The sequence below is a fragment of the Amblyraja radiata genome, chromosome 21, assembly GCF_010909765.2.
Source record: "Amblyraja radiata isolate CabotCenter1 chromosome 21, sAmbRad1.1.pri, whole genome shotgun sequence".
NCBI classification, from domain to species: Eukaryota; Metazoa; Chordata; class Chondrichthyes; order Rajiformes; family Rajidae; genus Amblyraja; species Amblyraja radiata.
In genome coordinates, this window is record NC_045976.1 from 42555967 (window position 1) to 42570181 (window position 14215).

General features: G+C 48.6%; 1 non-coding gene and 1 pseudogene across 1 annotated transcript; both read right to left on the minus strand.

Moving 5' to 3' along the window:
* Positions 1-10973: 10973 nt before the first annotated feature.
* On the minus strand, positions 10974-11114 carry LOC116985427 (annotated as a pseudogene).
* Positions 11115-12354: 1240 nt separating this feature from the next.
* On the minus strand, positions 12355-12518 carry LOC116985424. The gene has a single exon (XR_004415260.1). It is a non-coding gene; the product is annotated as a U1 spliceosomal RNA (small nuclear RNA).
* Positions 12519-14215: the final 1697 nt, after the last annotated feature.

Consider the following 14215-nt stretch of genomic DNA (forward strand, 5'->3'; position numbering starts at 1 on the left):
ACTGTTTTTGGCCTTCCATCGCAGTGGGGAATGTGGAGGAGCCACTGTGGTGGATGTTTATGTTAAAATGTGTTTTGTGTGTCTTGTTGCTTTTTATTGGAATGACTTTACGGCAAATCAAATTCCTCGTATGTTGCAAAACATAGAAACATAGAAACATTGAAAATAGGTGCAGGAGTAGAGGCCATTCGGCCCTTCAAGCCTGCACCGCCATTCAATATGATCATGGCTGATCATCCAACTCAGTATCCTGTACCTGCCTTCTCTCCATACCCCCTGATCCCTTTAGCGACAAGGGCCACATCTAACTCCCTCTTAAATATAGCCAATGAACTGGCCTCAACTACCCTCTGTGGCTGTGACATACTTGGCTAATAAAGTATGATTGTGATTATTCTGGTTATGAAGCACAGCAGTCCTGTAACAAGGTTTCTGCGGCCATGGAGGGAAGTGAATGCCAGGGCAACCCTACCACTGGCCTCTACCACCTTGTTTGTTTATCATTCAGTCTGGGCTCCGGGGAAGTTTCATGGCGACTCTTCATGGAGCAGCAACCTATTATCTTGTTTACACTCATCAGCCTGCAGTCTCCACCGATCCAAAATTCCACGGGATCCAAACATTTTAATGCCAAGGAAAACTTCTGACTTCTAACTGTAAGCAATAACATTGGAATCTGTGTTTTGTTTTACTATTATCCCCAAGGTCAGGTTTTAATTTGACTGGAAAAATGAGTCTGAAACCCCATTATTATTTTTCAGTAGGTATTACTAAATTATGTTTTTTGTTCCCTCTAACGAAGGATCCAGGATTTCAGAGCTTGTTGGAGTCTGAGGAAGGGTCTCGACCCGAAACGTCACCTATTCCTTCGCTCCATAGATCCTACCTCAACCCGCTGAGTTTCTCCAGCATTTTTGCCTACCTTCGATTTTTCCAGCATCTGCAGTTCCTTCTTAAACATTGTTAGAGTCATGAATGACTGCTACTTAAAAAAGAAACAAGGGACTGTAGATACTGGATTCTTAAGTCAACTTGGTGGCACAGAGGTGCAGCGGGTAGAGCTGCTGCCTCACAGCGCCAGAGGCCCGGGTTCCATCCTGACTACGGGCGCTGTCTGTACGGAGTTTGTACGTTCTCCCCGTGACCTGTGAGGGTTTTCTCCGAGATCTCTAGTTTCCTCCCACACTCCAAAGACGTACAGGTTTGTAGGTTAATTTGCCTGGTATAATTACAAATTGTCCCTAGTGTGTGTAGGATAGTGTTAATGTGCGGGGATCGCTGGTCGGCGTGGACTCGATGGGCCGAAGGGCCTGTTTCTGCGTTGTGTCTCTAAACCAACCTAAATTCAACCTTCCCATTCCCACACTGACCTTTCTGTCCTGGGCCTCCTCCATTGCCAGAATGAGGCCACACACAAACTGGAGAAACAGCATCTCATATTTCACTTGGGTAGCTTAGAACCCAACGGTATGAATGTTGAATTTTCCAACTTTAAGTAATCATCTCCCCCCTTCCTGCATCCCCTCGCAACTCCTTCCCCCCACACCCCTCCCTCCAGCTTTACATTTCCCTCCTCCTCTGCTCTCCATATCCGACCCCCCTCTTATCTCCTCTTCACCTCCAGCCTTCATCACTTCCTCCACCCATCTGCCCCCCCCCCACCCCTTCACCTGTATCCACCTATCACTCACCAGGTTTTGACCCAAACCCACCTCTCTTTTCCAGTAATCTCCCCCCCCCCCCCCCACCCCCCCCACTCTATCAGTCTGAACAAGAGTCCCAGCCCGGAATATCGTCTGTCTATTCCCCCCACAGATGCCGCCTGATCCCGCTGAGTTCCTCCAGCACTAGACAATAGACAATAGGTGCAGGAGTAGGCCATTCAGCCCTTCGAGCCAGCACCGCCATTCAATGGGATCATGGCTGATCATCCACAATCAGTACCCTGTTCCTGCCTTCTCCCTATATCCCCTGACTCCGCTATCTTCAAAAGCCCTATCTAACTCTCTCTTGAAAGTATCCAGAGAACCGGCCTCCACCGCCCTCTGATACAGAGAATTCCACAGACTCACCACTCTCTGTGTGAAAAAGTGTTTCCACGTCTCCGTTCTAAATGGCCTACCCCTTATTCTTAAACTGTGGCCCCTGGTTCTGGACTCCCCCAACATCGGGAACATTTTTCCTGCATCTAGCCTGTCCAATCCCTTTTTTATGTTTTTATATGTTTTATATGTTTCTGTAAGATCCCCTCTCATCTCCCTTCCCGGCCTTTGGCCGAGGTACATGCTAATATTTAACTCATAGTCACACAGCACGGAAACAGGCCCTTCAGCCCAACTTGTCCATGCTAGCCAAGATTCCCCATTTCCACTAGTCCCACCTGCCCATATCCCTCTAAATCTTTCCTATCCAAGTCCCTGTCCAAGTGTATTTTAGATGTTGTTATAGTACTCATAGTACTTCTCCGTTCCCCAACATCGGGAACATGTTTCCTGCCTCTAGCGTGTCCAATCCCTTTGTGATTTACTTAAAAAAGACATCTTGATCCTCTATCCATTGGGAAAGTGATCCTGAGTTCAAGGATGTGACCAGGAATATATATAAAAGAACCTTGCATCATAGTTCAGGTACAATGTTTCATGTTTTAAATGAAGATTGACAAATGTGCTTTTTTATCGTTTAGTTTCAGTTTAGTTTCAGAGATACAGCGCGGAAACAAAGGCTTTGTCCAACAATCCGTGCCGACCAGCGACCCCCGCACACTAACACTATCCTACACACACCAGGGACAATTTACAATTTTACCGAAGCCAATTAACCTACATACCTGCACGTCTTTGGAGTGTGGGAGGAAACCGGAGCACCCGGAGAAAACCCACGCAGGTCACGGGGAGAACGTGCAAACTCCGCACAGACAGCACCCGTAGTCGGGATTGAACCCGGGTCTCTGGCGCTGTGAGGCAGCAGCTCTACCCGCTGCACCACCTGGCATCTTTTCATTTTTTAATCTTCATTTAATTTGGACTGATGTTGTGGTTTTATCTTCCCTTATAAAAAAAAAACTGGCCGTGTTAATCTTTTTCAGAGAGAGAAAACTAGTCAATGTTTTAAGAGAAGGAGATTTCTTGGAGGTTTGGGGGGAAGGCAAGTATGTGTGTGGAGTCGGAGATGGGTTGAGTGATCAGAGGGACTTGTCTGTGATACGGTCCAGACCAAAGTTGTCAATGTAACAATTAGTTTCAAAAGCAGCAGCTGGAATAATATGATACAGAAACATTGACAGTACAAATTAAAACCTGATGTTGCTCCCAGCTTCCAAACTTTTCCCTCTTCCCGTAATTCCTTACAACATGGGAGGAGGAAACACATCCCGCATGTCTGCGCCGACCCTCAGGGCAATCCCCTCCATCCCACAGAGTCATAAACTATGGGTACAGGCCCTTCGGCCCTACTCCTCCATGCTGACCAGAGTGACCCATCTAAGCTGGCCCCATTGGTTCCTGTTTGGCCCATATCCCTCTAAACCTCTCCGGGATTGATCCCTGGGATGGCGGGACTGACATATGAGGAAAGATTGAAAAGACTAGGCTTGTATTCACTGGAGTTTAGAAGGATGAGGGGGATCTTATAGAAACATATAAAATTATAAAAGGACTGGACAAGCTAGATGCAGGAAAAATGTTCCCAATGTTGGGCGAGTCCAGAACCAGGGGCCACAGTCTTTGAATAAAGGGGAGGTCATTTAAGACTGAGATGAGAAAAAACTTTTTCACCCAGAGAGTTGTGAATTTGTGGAATTCCCTGCCACAGAGGGCAGTGGAGGCCAAGTCACTGGATGGATTTAAGAGAGAGTTAGATAGAGCTCTAGGGGCTAGTGGAATCAAGGGATATGGGGAGAAGACAGGCACGGGTTATTGATAGGGGACGATATGGCTCGATAGGGGACGATATGGCTCGAAGGGCCGAATGGCCTCCTCCTGCACCTATTTTCTATGTTTCTATATTTCTATGTTTCTATCCATGTACCATGTCCAGGTATCTTTTCAATGTTGTTACTGTGCTGCCTCTGAAGAAGGGCCTCGACCCGAAACGTCACCTAATGCTTTTCTCAAGAGATGCTGCCTGAACTGCTGAGTTGCTCCAGCATTTTGTCTCTATCTAACTGTGGAGGGAATGGGCAGACAACATTTGATGTCGGGAACCTTCTTCAGAGTCTGTTAAAGGATCCCAGTCAAAAATATCATCTGTCCATTTTCTCCACATGATAGACAATAGACAATAGGTGCAGGAGTAGGCCATTCAGCCCTTCGAGCCAGCGCTGCTATTCAATGTGATCACGGCTGATCATCCACAATCAGTACCCCTTTCCTGCCTTCTCCCCATATCCCCTGACTCCGCTATCTTTAAGAGCCCTATCTAGGTCTCTGCCTGACCCGCTGAGTTCCTCCACTTTATTGTTTTTTGCTCGTTTCCAATACCTGCCGCTTCTTGTGTCTCTGAATTTGTACAGAATCATAGAAACAGGCCCTTCGGCCCAACATGCCCATGCTGGCGAACATTTCCCATCTACACTAGTGTCCTTGGGCAAGACACTTCACCCACCTTTGCCTGTGTGTGAATGTGTGTGAATGTGTGTGAATGTGTGTGAGTGATTGGTGGTGGTCGGAGGGGCCGTAGGCGCAGATTGGCAGCCACGCTTCCGTCAGTCTGCCCCAGGGCAGCTGTGGCTACAGAAGTAGCTTACCACCACCTAGTGTGACTGAGGAGTGAATGAATAATGCGATGTAAAGCGCCTTGAGTATTAGAAAGGCGCTATATAAATCCCATCCATTATTATTATTATTACACTAGTCCCACCTGCCTGCGTTGGGCCCATATCGCCTACAAACCTGTCCTATCCATGTACCTGTCTAACTGTTTCTTAAACGTTGGGATAGTCCCAGCCTCAACTACCTCCTCTGGCAGCTCGTTCCATACACCCACCACCCTCTGTGTGGAAAAGTTACCTCTCGGATTCCTATTAAATCTTTTCGCCTCTAGTCCTGGATTCCCCTGGAGACTCCCAGACTGGGTTTAAACAATGGAACGTGAGCTCCCCCCAATGGCCATGTAATGCAATAGTGTTGGTTCTAGGTATACAGAAGGGTCCAACTCCACGGGTCAGGCAGCATCTCTTGAGAACATGGACAGGTGACGTTTTGGGTCGAGACCCCTACTTCAGACTAACTGCAGATCCAGGTTTCTTGAGCTAAACACAAAATGCTGGAGTAAATCAGCATCTCTGGAGGACATGGACCTCCAGGTCTCTGCTCACTGAGACATGTCTTCTTCTCCCTCAATCGAGCATCCCCACCTGGATTTAATTACATTTCCAAACCCCGCCCCTCCCGCCATGGAGGTGGCCTCGCTGTTATTTTCAACCAGAATTTTCGGATCACTGAACTCACCTTCCCCCCAGTAGCATCATTTGAATTCCTCGCCTTCAAAACCCTTTCCTCCATGACAGTCATCCTCATTTACCGGCCACCTAAACCAAACCCCTCCTTCCTATCTGACTTCATTGAACTCCTCACACTTGCCTCATCCCTCTCCCCACGTCTGCTGCTACTTGGTGACTTAAATATTCACATGGACTCCCCCACCTGCAAGCTCGCATCTGAATTCGCCTTTTTACTTGACAACTTCTCTCTCACTCAGCACGTCACCTTTCCCACCCATGACAAAGGTCACATCCTTGACCTGGTCTGCTCCACAAATCAACCGGTACTTGACCTCCATCCTTGCCTCTTCCCCCTCTCTGATCATAAGCTTATACGGTTCACCATCCCTTCTCCGACACCTCGCCCCCGCTTCCTCCGAGAAATCACCTTCCGTAATCTAAAATCCATCGATCCCCACCATCTCTCTGACCTGCTCACCACCACTCTCCCCCTGGACTCAACCCCCATCTCACCTGATGATCTCACAAACCATCTCAACTCCACCTTGTCTACCTCCCTCAACACTATGGCCCCCCTCAAAACAAGAACCGTAACTTTCAACACATCCTCACCCTGGTACACACCTGCACTTCGTAAACTGAAACAGACTGGTCGCCGACTTGAACGACTTATAAAGAAATCATCTCTCACAGTCCACCTTGAAGCTTACAAACTCCACCTCACTGACTACAAAGATGCTCTCATTGCTGCAAAATCTGCCTACCTCTCCTCCATATTCACCGATCCCTGCCTAAACCACAGAACCCTCTTCTCCACAGTGGGCAACCTCCTCAAGCCTCGAGCCAACACTCTCCCTACCTCTACTCCGGATCTCTGCAACTCATTCCTCCACTTTTTCGCTGATAAAATCAGCACCATCTATCAATCCTTATCCCCTGTACCCGACTCCCCAGCATCTACTCCACCACCTACCACGGCCCCTCCTTTCAACATCTCCACTGACCTCCTTACCCCTCCTCCACACTGCTTCCTCTCCCAGTTTGACCTGGTCACCCCTATTGAAATCTCCAAACTCATCAGCTCTTCCAAACCCACTACCTGCTCCCTCGACCCTCTCCCCACTCCCCTGTTGAAGTCCTGCCTCCCCGTTCTCTGCCCCTACCTCACTAGTCTCTTCAACTCCTCATTGTCCCAAGGAATTGTCCCCTCCGCTTTCAAACTGCTGCCGTTACACCAATCTTAAAGAAACCTGGTCTTGATCCCTCCTCTCTCATTAACTACCGCCCAATCTCAAACCTCCCCTTCCTTTCAAAAACCCTGGAGCGTATCGTTGCGTCGCAACTTCATTCCCACCTCCTTGCGTATAACCTACTTGAACCCCTCCAATCTGGCTTTCGCCCCCTCCATAGCACAGAAACTGCTCTCCTCAAAGTCCTCAACGACCTCCTCACCTCTGCTGACACTGGTTCCCTCAACATCCTCATCCTCCTCGACCTGAGCGCAGCCTTCGATACAGTGAACCATAACATCCTGCTCACCAGACTCAAAGACCTCGGCATTGAAGGCTCTGCACTCAGCTGGCTCCGTTCCTACCTTTCCAACAGATCCCACTTCATCTCTCTCCACAACCACACCTCTGCTACAGCCGCAGTCACTCAAGGCGTTCCCCAAGGCTCCGTACTCGGCCCCCTCCTCTTCATCATCTACATCCTCCCCCTTGGTCAGATACTCCGCCACTTCAACCTGGACTTCCACTGTTACGCTGATGACACCCAGATCTACCTCGGCACCAAATCCCCCCACAACCCCCCTCCCTCTCCCATATCAACTCCTGTTTGTCAGCTATAAAAACCTGGATGCAACATAACTTCCTCAAACTCAACAGCGATAAGGCAGAATTCCTCCTCATAGGCTCCAAAGCCACACTCAGCAAAATCAATAACCCCACTCTCACCATCGACGGCACCACTGTCTCCCCATCTCCCCAGGCCCGCAACCTTGGCGTGATCTTTGATTCCACCCTCTCCCTTGAGCCTCACATCCGCCATGTCATTAAAACCTCCTTCTTTCATCTCCGCAACATCGCCAAACTCAGACCCTCTCTCACACCGCCCGCTGCTGAAAGACTCATCCATGCCTTCATCTCCTCCCGACTGGACTATTGCAACTCACTTCTCCTTGGCATCAGCTCCACCTACATCAACCGACTCCAACTGGTCCAGAACGCAGCCGCCCGACTCATCACCCACACCAAATCCTGGCATCACATCACTCCAGTCCTCAAAAAACTTCACTGGCTTCCCATCTCCCACCGGATCACCTACAAAATCCTGATCCTCACCTACAAAGCCCTCCACCATCTGGCCCCCCCATATCTCACTGACCTCCTCTCCCCCTACCAACCCTCACGGTCCCTCAGATCCACATCAGCCGGTCTCCTCTCCATCCACAAGTCCAACCTCCGCAGTTTTGGGGACAGAGCCTTCTCCAGGGCAACTCCCAGGCTCTGGAACTCCCTCCCCCAACTGATCCGCAATTCCGTGTCCCTCACCATCTTCCAGTCCCGCCTCAAGACCCATCTCTTCACCTCTGCCTATCCTTAGCCCCACGTCCCCCTCCCTTTTCATCTGTGCACTAATTGCCTCATATTGTGTTTAGAATTGTATTCTGTCTTTCCTTTGTGTACTAGTCATGTCTCTACTATTTATTTCATTCCCCTTACATGTTTTTCCTCTACCTGCTAAATTTTTGTAAGGTGTCCTTGAGACTCTTGAAAGGCGCCCATAAATAAAATTTATTATTATTATTATTATGGACAGGTGATGTTTTGGGTCAAGACCCTTTTTCAGACTAACTGCAGATCTAGGTATTTTGAGCAAAGCACAATGTGCTGGATGGAACAAATCAACGGGTCAGGCCACAAATATCCTATTTATTCCCACTTTCCCATCCACTCCCTGATGAAGGTTCCTTATCTTTATTATCCATGTTCTCCACAGATGCTGCCTGACCCGCTGAGTTACTCCAGCACTTTGTGTTTCACACAGGATTCCAGCGCCTGCAGTTCCTTTTAGCCCCAGGACAGAAGGGTCTGTCCCAATGCTGTAGTTCTAAACTAATCTCTAAACCAAGCCATGATGTTGGAGAAGGTGGGCTCGATGTGTGTGTGTGTGTGTGTGTGTGTGAGGTAGTGTGTGTGTGTGTGTGAGGTGGTGTGTGTGTGTGTGTGTGTGTGTGTGAGAGAGAGTGTGTGTGTGTTTGTGTGTGTGTGTGTGTGTGTGTGTGTGTGTGTGTGTGTGTGTGTGTGCGTGTGTGTGTGCGTGTGCGGGCGTTAGTGCGTGTGCGTGTGCGTGTGCGTGTGCGTGTGCGTGTGCGTGTGTGTGTGTGTGTGTGAGATACTCGAGAGACTGGTGAACATTTATTAGGTACACTGCACAGTGATGCTGCTGGTAGAACTGCTGCCTCACAGCACCAGAGTTCTGAGTTTGATCCTGATCTCGGATGATGTCTGCATGGAGTTTACACGATCTCCCAGTGACCGCGTGGGTTTTCTCCGGGTGCTCCGGTTCCCTCCCACACCCTAAAGACGTGCAGGTTGTTGGTTAATTGACTTCTGTAAATTGCTCCTCAGTATGCAGGGAGTGGATGAGAACATGGGAATAACATGGAACTAGTGTGAATGGGTTATAATCTTCTGAATTGGTAGTGGGCAGGGCAGTGCTCTACATATCGCCAACTTGGATGTGTTGTGCATACTAACGTGCTGTTAGTGCCCCCTTAAAACTGTCTAGGGAAGGTGATCTGACCATATTGTTGTCTAGTTTATTGCATTCCCTTAAGGTTCTTACAAAGTATAAATCACTACCCTGGCGAATGGGATAGATGGCCGGTGAGGACCCGGTGGGCCGAGAAACCATCTTGTGTCTCTGAACTGACCTCATGAGGAAATTGTCAATTGTCAAAAGTTAGTTTTGTTTCTTCGTTTAGAGATGCAGCGTGGAAACAGGCCCTTCGGCCCACCGAGTCCGCACCGACCAGCGATCACGCTAACTATCCTACACACTAGGGACAATTTACATTTATAACCAAGCCAATTAACCTACAAACCTGTACGTCGTTGGAGTGTGGGAGGAAACTGAAGATCTCAGTGAAAACCCACAACGGTCACGGGGAGAATGTACAAACTCCGTACAGACAGCACCCGCAGTCAGGGTCGAACCCGGGTCTCTGGCGCTACGAGCGCTGTAAGGCAGCAATTCCACCGCTGCCTCTTTTTTTGAAGCATTTTCAAGAAGACGAATCTTCCCATTCAAGAATGTTTGTGGGTTGGTGGGAACCATTGTTGTGCGTTCCTTCTCCTTGGCTGAGTTTACTGATGGTTTTGCAGGAAGTGCTGTTTTAATTAGTTAGTTAGCTTAGGTTATTGTCGTGTGTATCGAGGTACAGTGAAAAGCTTTTTGTTGCATGTTATCCTGTCTGTGCACGTTTACAATCAAGCCTTCCACAGTGTACAGTTACAGGATAAAGGGAAGGTAGATAAAAATGCTGGAGAAACTCAGTGGGTGAGGCAGCATCAATGGAACTGCCTCATCCATTGAGTCTAGGTGACATCACCTATTCCTTCGCTCCATAGAAGCTGCCGCACCCGCTGAGTTTCTCCAGCATTTTTATCTACCTTCGATTTTCCAGCATCTGCAGTTCCTTCTTAAACAGGATAAAGGGAATAATGTTTAGTGTAAGATCCGTAAAGTCCGATTAAAGAGGGACTCCAAAGAGGTAGATGGGACAGGACCAAAGATCCTCTAGCGATCTTTGGACAGGACTGCTCTCTGGTTGTTGGGATGTTTTAAAACACTAAGCTAAACTGCAGCTGTGATAGTTTGCGACTCGTCTCCTTGCTGTGTCTCTTAGGCAAATTTTCTGGTAGAAGCTCGGTGGAAGAGGCAACTGTCATAGCTGATAAAAAAATATATAATAATAATAATAATATCTTTTATTGTCATTGCACATGGATACAACGAGATTTGGTATGCAGCTTCCATCCTATGTCATAACTTAAACAACTAAAATTTAGATACCCAGAGAAACATGAATTATAACAAAAAAAAAGTAATTTGTTTAAGAAGGAACTGCAGATGCTGGAAAATCGAAGGTAGACAAAAGTGCTGGAGAAACTCAGCGGGTGCAGCAGCATTATGGAGCGAAGGAAATAGGCAACGTTTCGGGCCGAAACCCTTCTTCAGAAAAAAAAAGTTAAAACGGGATACTGAGTTGGATGATCAGCCATGATCATATTGAATGGCGGTGCAGGCTCGAAGGGCCGAATGGCCTACTCCTGCACCTAATTTCTATGTTTCTATGTTTCTAAAACAGTTAAAATATGAAAACGACGAGAAATAAATTTTAAGACAGGAAACTTGATGATATTGAGGAGAAAAAAATAGTAAAGACAGTCTCTCCAAAGTAAAACCGTATTCCACCTTGGACATTGTTTCTAGAGTAAGTGTTTCATTCTGTTTTTAGTTTGAAAACCAGGGGAGAGCGCGAACGCAGTCCCCCACTACCACAAATTTTGCAGTCGAGTATCCCGCATTTGGGGACATTGCAGGCGTTAGCACACCCGCAGTGCAATGGGATAGCCTCGTCCTGGGAGAACCTCCTTTTTTTAATTTTAATTTCAAAATAGACTTTATTCAATTGATAAATATATACAATTCATGAACCATGCGGAAAAAATTCATCCGACATTTTCGGAGACTGTACAAAATGTTCAGTGCAATTTTTTTCCATTTGTCAAATTCCACCAAACTGTCCCCCACCCGTGCCACTCTGTGGCCCCTGTCCAAGTAATAAATATATACAATGTGTGCACAGTGCGAAAAATTCATCCAACATTTTCGTAGGCTATACAAATTGTTCAATACAGTTTATACATCTTTTTAAATTCCACGAAAATGTTCCCCACCCGTGCCACTCATGTTGCCTGGGTTGCTTGCGTCCGGGTGGCATGAACGTTGAATTCTCCCAGTTTTGCTAGCCCTTGCTGTCTCCTCCCCTTCCTTAACCCTCGAGCTGTCTCCTCCCATCCCCCCGCCCTCGGGCTCCTCCTCCTCCCTTTTTCCTTCCTTCTCCCCCCCACCCCCCATCAGTCTGAAGCAAAGATCTTATAGCGGAGCAAGATAGGCTACTCCTGCGAAATGCAATGGACTGACGTGTAGTACGCTATGGAGGGGATCATGGGCATTTTTCCACGCCCATTTTAGTAACCTGAGCCTACCTGACCCGACCCGACTCGCAGTGTAATCAATGTTGTGGGGCAACAGTTTGTGTGGGTTAGATTCATAAATCTGTCAGTTCATACTTCTTGTCAACAATAACATTTGATTCTGGTAATTGTCTTTTTTAATGTTTTTTAAATCATTTCTTTTTAAATGGTCCACAAGCAGTGTTTGAGTTGATTTTGTAGTAACCGGAACCGACCCGACTCGCAGGGTGATTGACATTGCGGAACTTTTTGTGCGTGATATAGGGTTAGATTCATAATTCTGTTAGTTCATAATTCTGTTAATTCTTGTTATAGGATCTTTGGTCTGAAGAAGGGTTTCCGTCCGAAACGTCGCCTATTTCCTTCGCTCCAGAGATGCTGCTGCACCCGCTGAGTTTCTCCAGCATTTTTGTGTACCCACTCATGTGGCCCTCTGGCGTGGGATACCTTCCCTTAATTTGAGGGGCGTCTCCACCATACCGTGCCCCCCATGTCCAGCAGCGGAACGAGAAATACATTTTAAGACAAGAAACATGATGATATTGAGGAGATAAAAATAGTAAAGACAGTCTCCCCAAAGTAAAACCGCATTCCACCTTGGACATTGTTTCTAGAGTAAGTGTTTCATTCTGTTTTTAGTTTGTAAATCAGGGGAGAGCGCGAACGCAGTCCCCCACTACCACAAATTTTGCAGTCGAGTATCCCGCATTTGGGGACATCGCAGGCGTCAGCGCACCCGCAGTGCAATGGGATAGCCTCGTCCTGGGAGAACCTCCTTGGTGATCAAGGTATCTCCCCTACCAGGTAAGTATGCTAGAAACTCGTCGCTCACACACTCCCAACCACTGCACATACACTTTCAAGGTAGGGCGAGGTAGAATTTTATTACCTTCTAAGGCTTTTGATTGTTACCCCCGGTCCAGATGATGAGCGAGCTCCATATATTTTCTTTTAACGTTCGTATATCTATATACTTTCATGCTCATCTCTCGCTCGACTTATTTGCATATTGTCCTTAAAAGGAAGCAACGCTTGCCGAGCGCTAACCTGTTATTACTAGGTCTCGCCACTGGGTGTCAGGTTGCCACAGCCTTTCATTCACCAAAGTGGCTGCGATATCGATCCATGGCATTGCTTGTCCTGTGACTCTGAGCCAGGTGTAAGGTCCTGGTCTTGTGGCTCTGAGCTCAGCGTGGTATCAGGGGGGCCCTAGAGTTGCCAACTGTCCCTCATTAGCCGGGACATCCCGTGTTTTGGGCTAAATTGGTTTGTCCCGTACGGGACCGCCCTTGTCCCGTATTTGACCGCTACTACTCGGGTCGAGGGGACTGTCGGGTCGGACCCCGCCTCACCCGTCCCGACATAGTGCAGCCCATGGAGTGCAGCAGCAGCAGCAGCAGCAGCAGCACCAGCGCCTCGCCCGTGGCCCCGTCGGTCGGTCGGCAGCCCGGCCAGCTGTCCGACCTTCGGACCTTCGCTTACCGCCGACACCACCACTGCCCCTCCTTCTCACGGCCAATCATCGGTTCATGAGTTGGACGGGGCGCCGGACTTTGCGCGCCACAGTTTAAGAATAAGGAGTAAGCCATTTAGAACGGAGACGAGGAGAAACTTTTTCACACAGAGATTTGTGAGGGCGGTGGAGGCCGGTTCTCTGGATACTTTCAAGAAAGAGTTAGGGATAGCATAGTTAAGGGATATGGAGAGAAAGCAGGAACGGGGTACTGATTGTGGATGATCAACCATGATCACATGAATGGCTGTGCTGGCTGGAAGGGCCGAATGGTCTACTCCTGCACCTATTGTCTATTGTAACCAGAAAAGGTGAATTGAGAATCTGATGGTTAAAGTGTCGATGAGGAAAACTGACGATTGTGGCAGCAATGGCCCCCGGCAGCCTCGCCAGCAGCTGTTTGGCCTTTCAACTTTTTTTTGTTTTTAGTATGTCAAAAAGTGTGATTTAGGGTGGCGGCGAATGAGGGGGAACTGTTTTTCAGTCACTTACCTCGGTGAAATGCGGCTTTTCTCCTAGTCGCATTTTCGCCCTCCCTCGCGGCCTAACTGCTTGGATTGGTGCGGCCTCTCCCGGAGTCGGACGCAGAGCTTCAGCAGCGGGCGCGGCGCGGCGCGGCGTGGACTTTCCGTCGCAGAGCCGAGCGATCCCCTGCCAGGGGTCCACAGAAGAAATGCTCGGATTGACTACAACATCCTGAAGCCGCGGTCTGCGGAGCCTCTAGCCGCGGGTGCGGTGTGGACTTTCCAGCGCGGAGTCTGGGATCCCTTCACGGGGGGTCACCGGAGAAAACTCCGACCGCCGGCCATGCGGCCTATAACATCGTGAAGCCCTGGTCTCCGGTAGGAAGCGGCCGATTCGGGACCTCCAAGCCGCGGAGTGTCCGTCCGTACCGACGTCGGAGTTTCGATCATCCCGACGAGAGGACCTGTACATCGGGCCGTCTGTAGCGGCGACTGTGGAGGGTTCACGGCCCCGACCACGGGTGAACAAAGG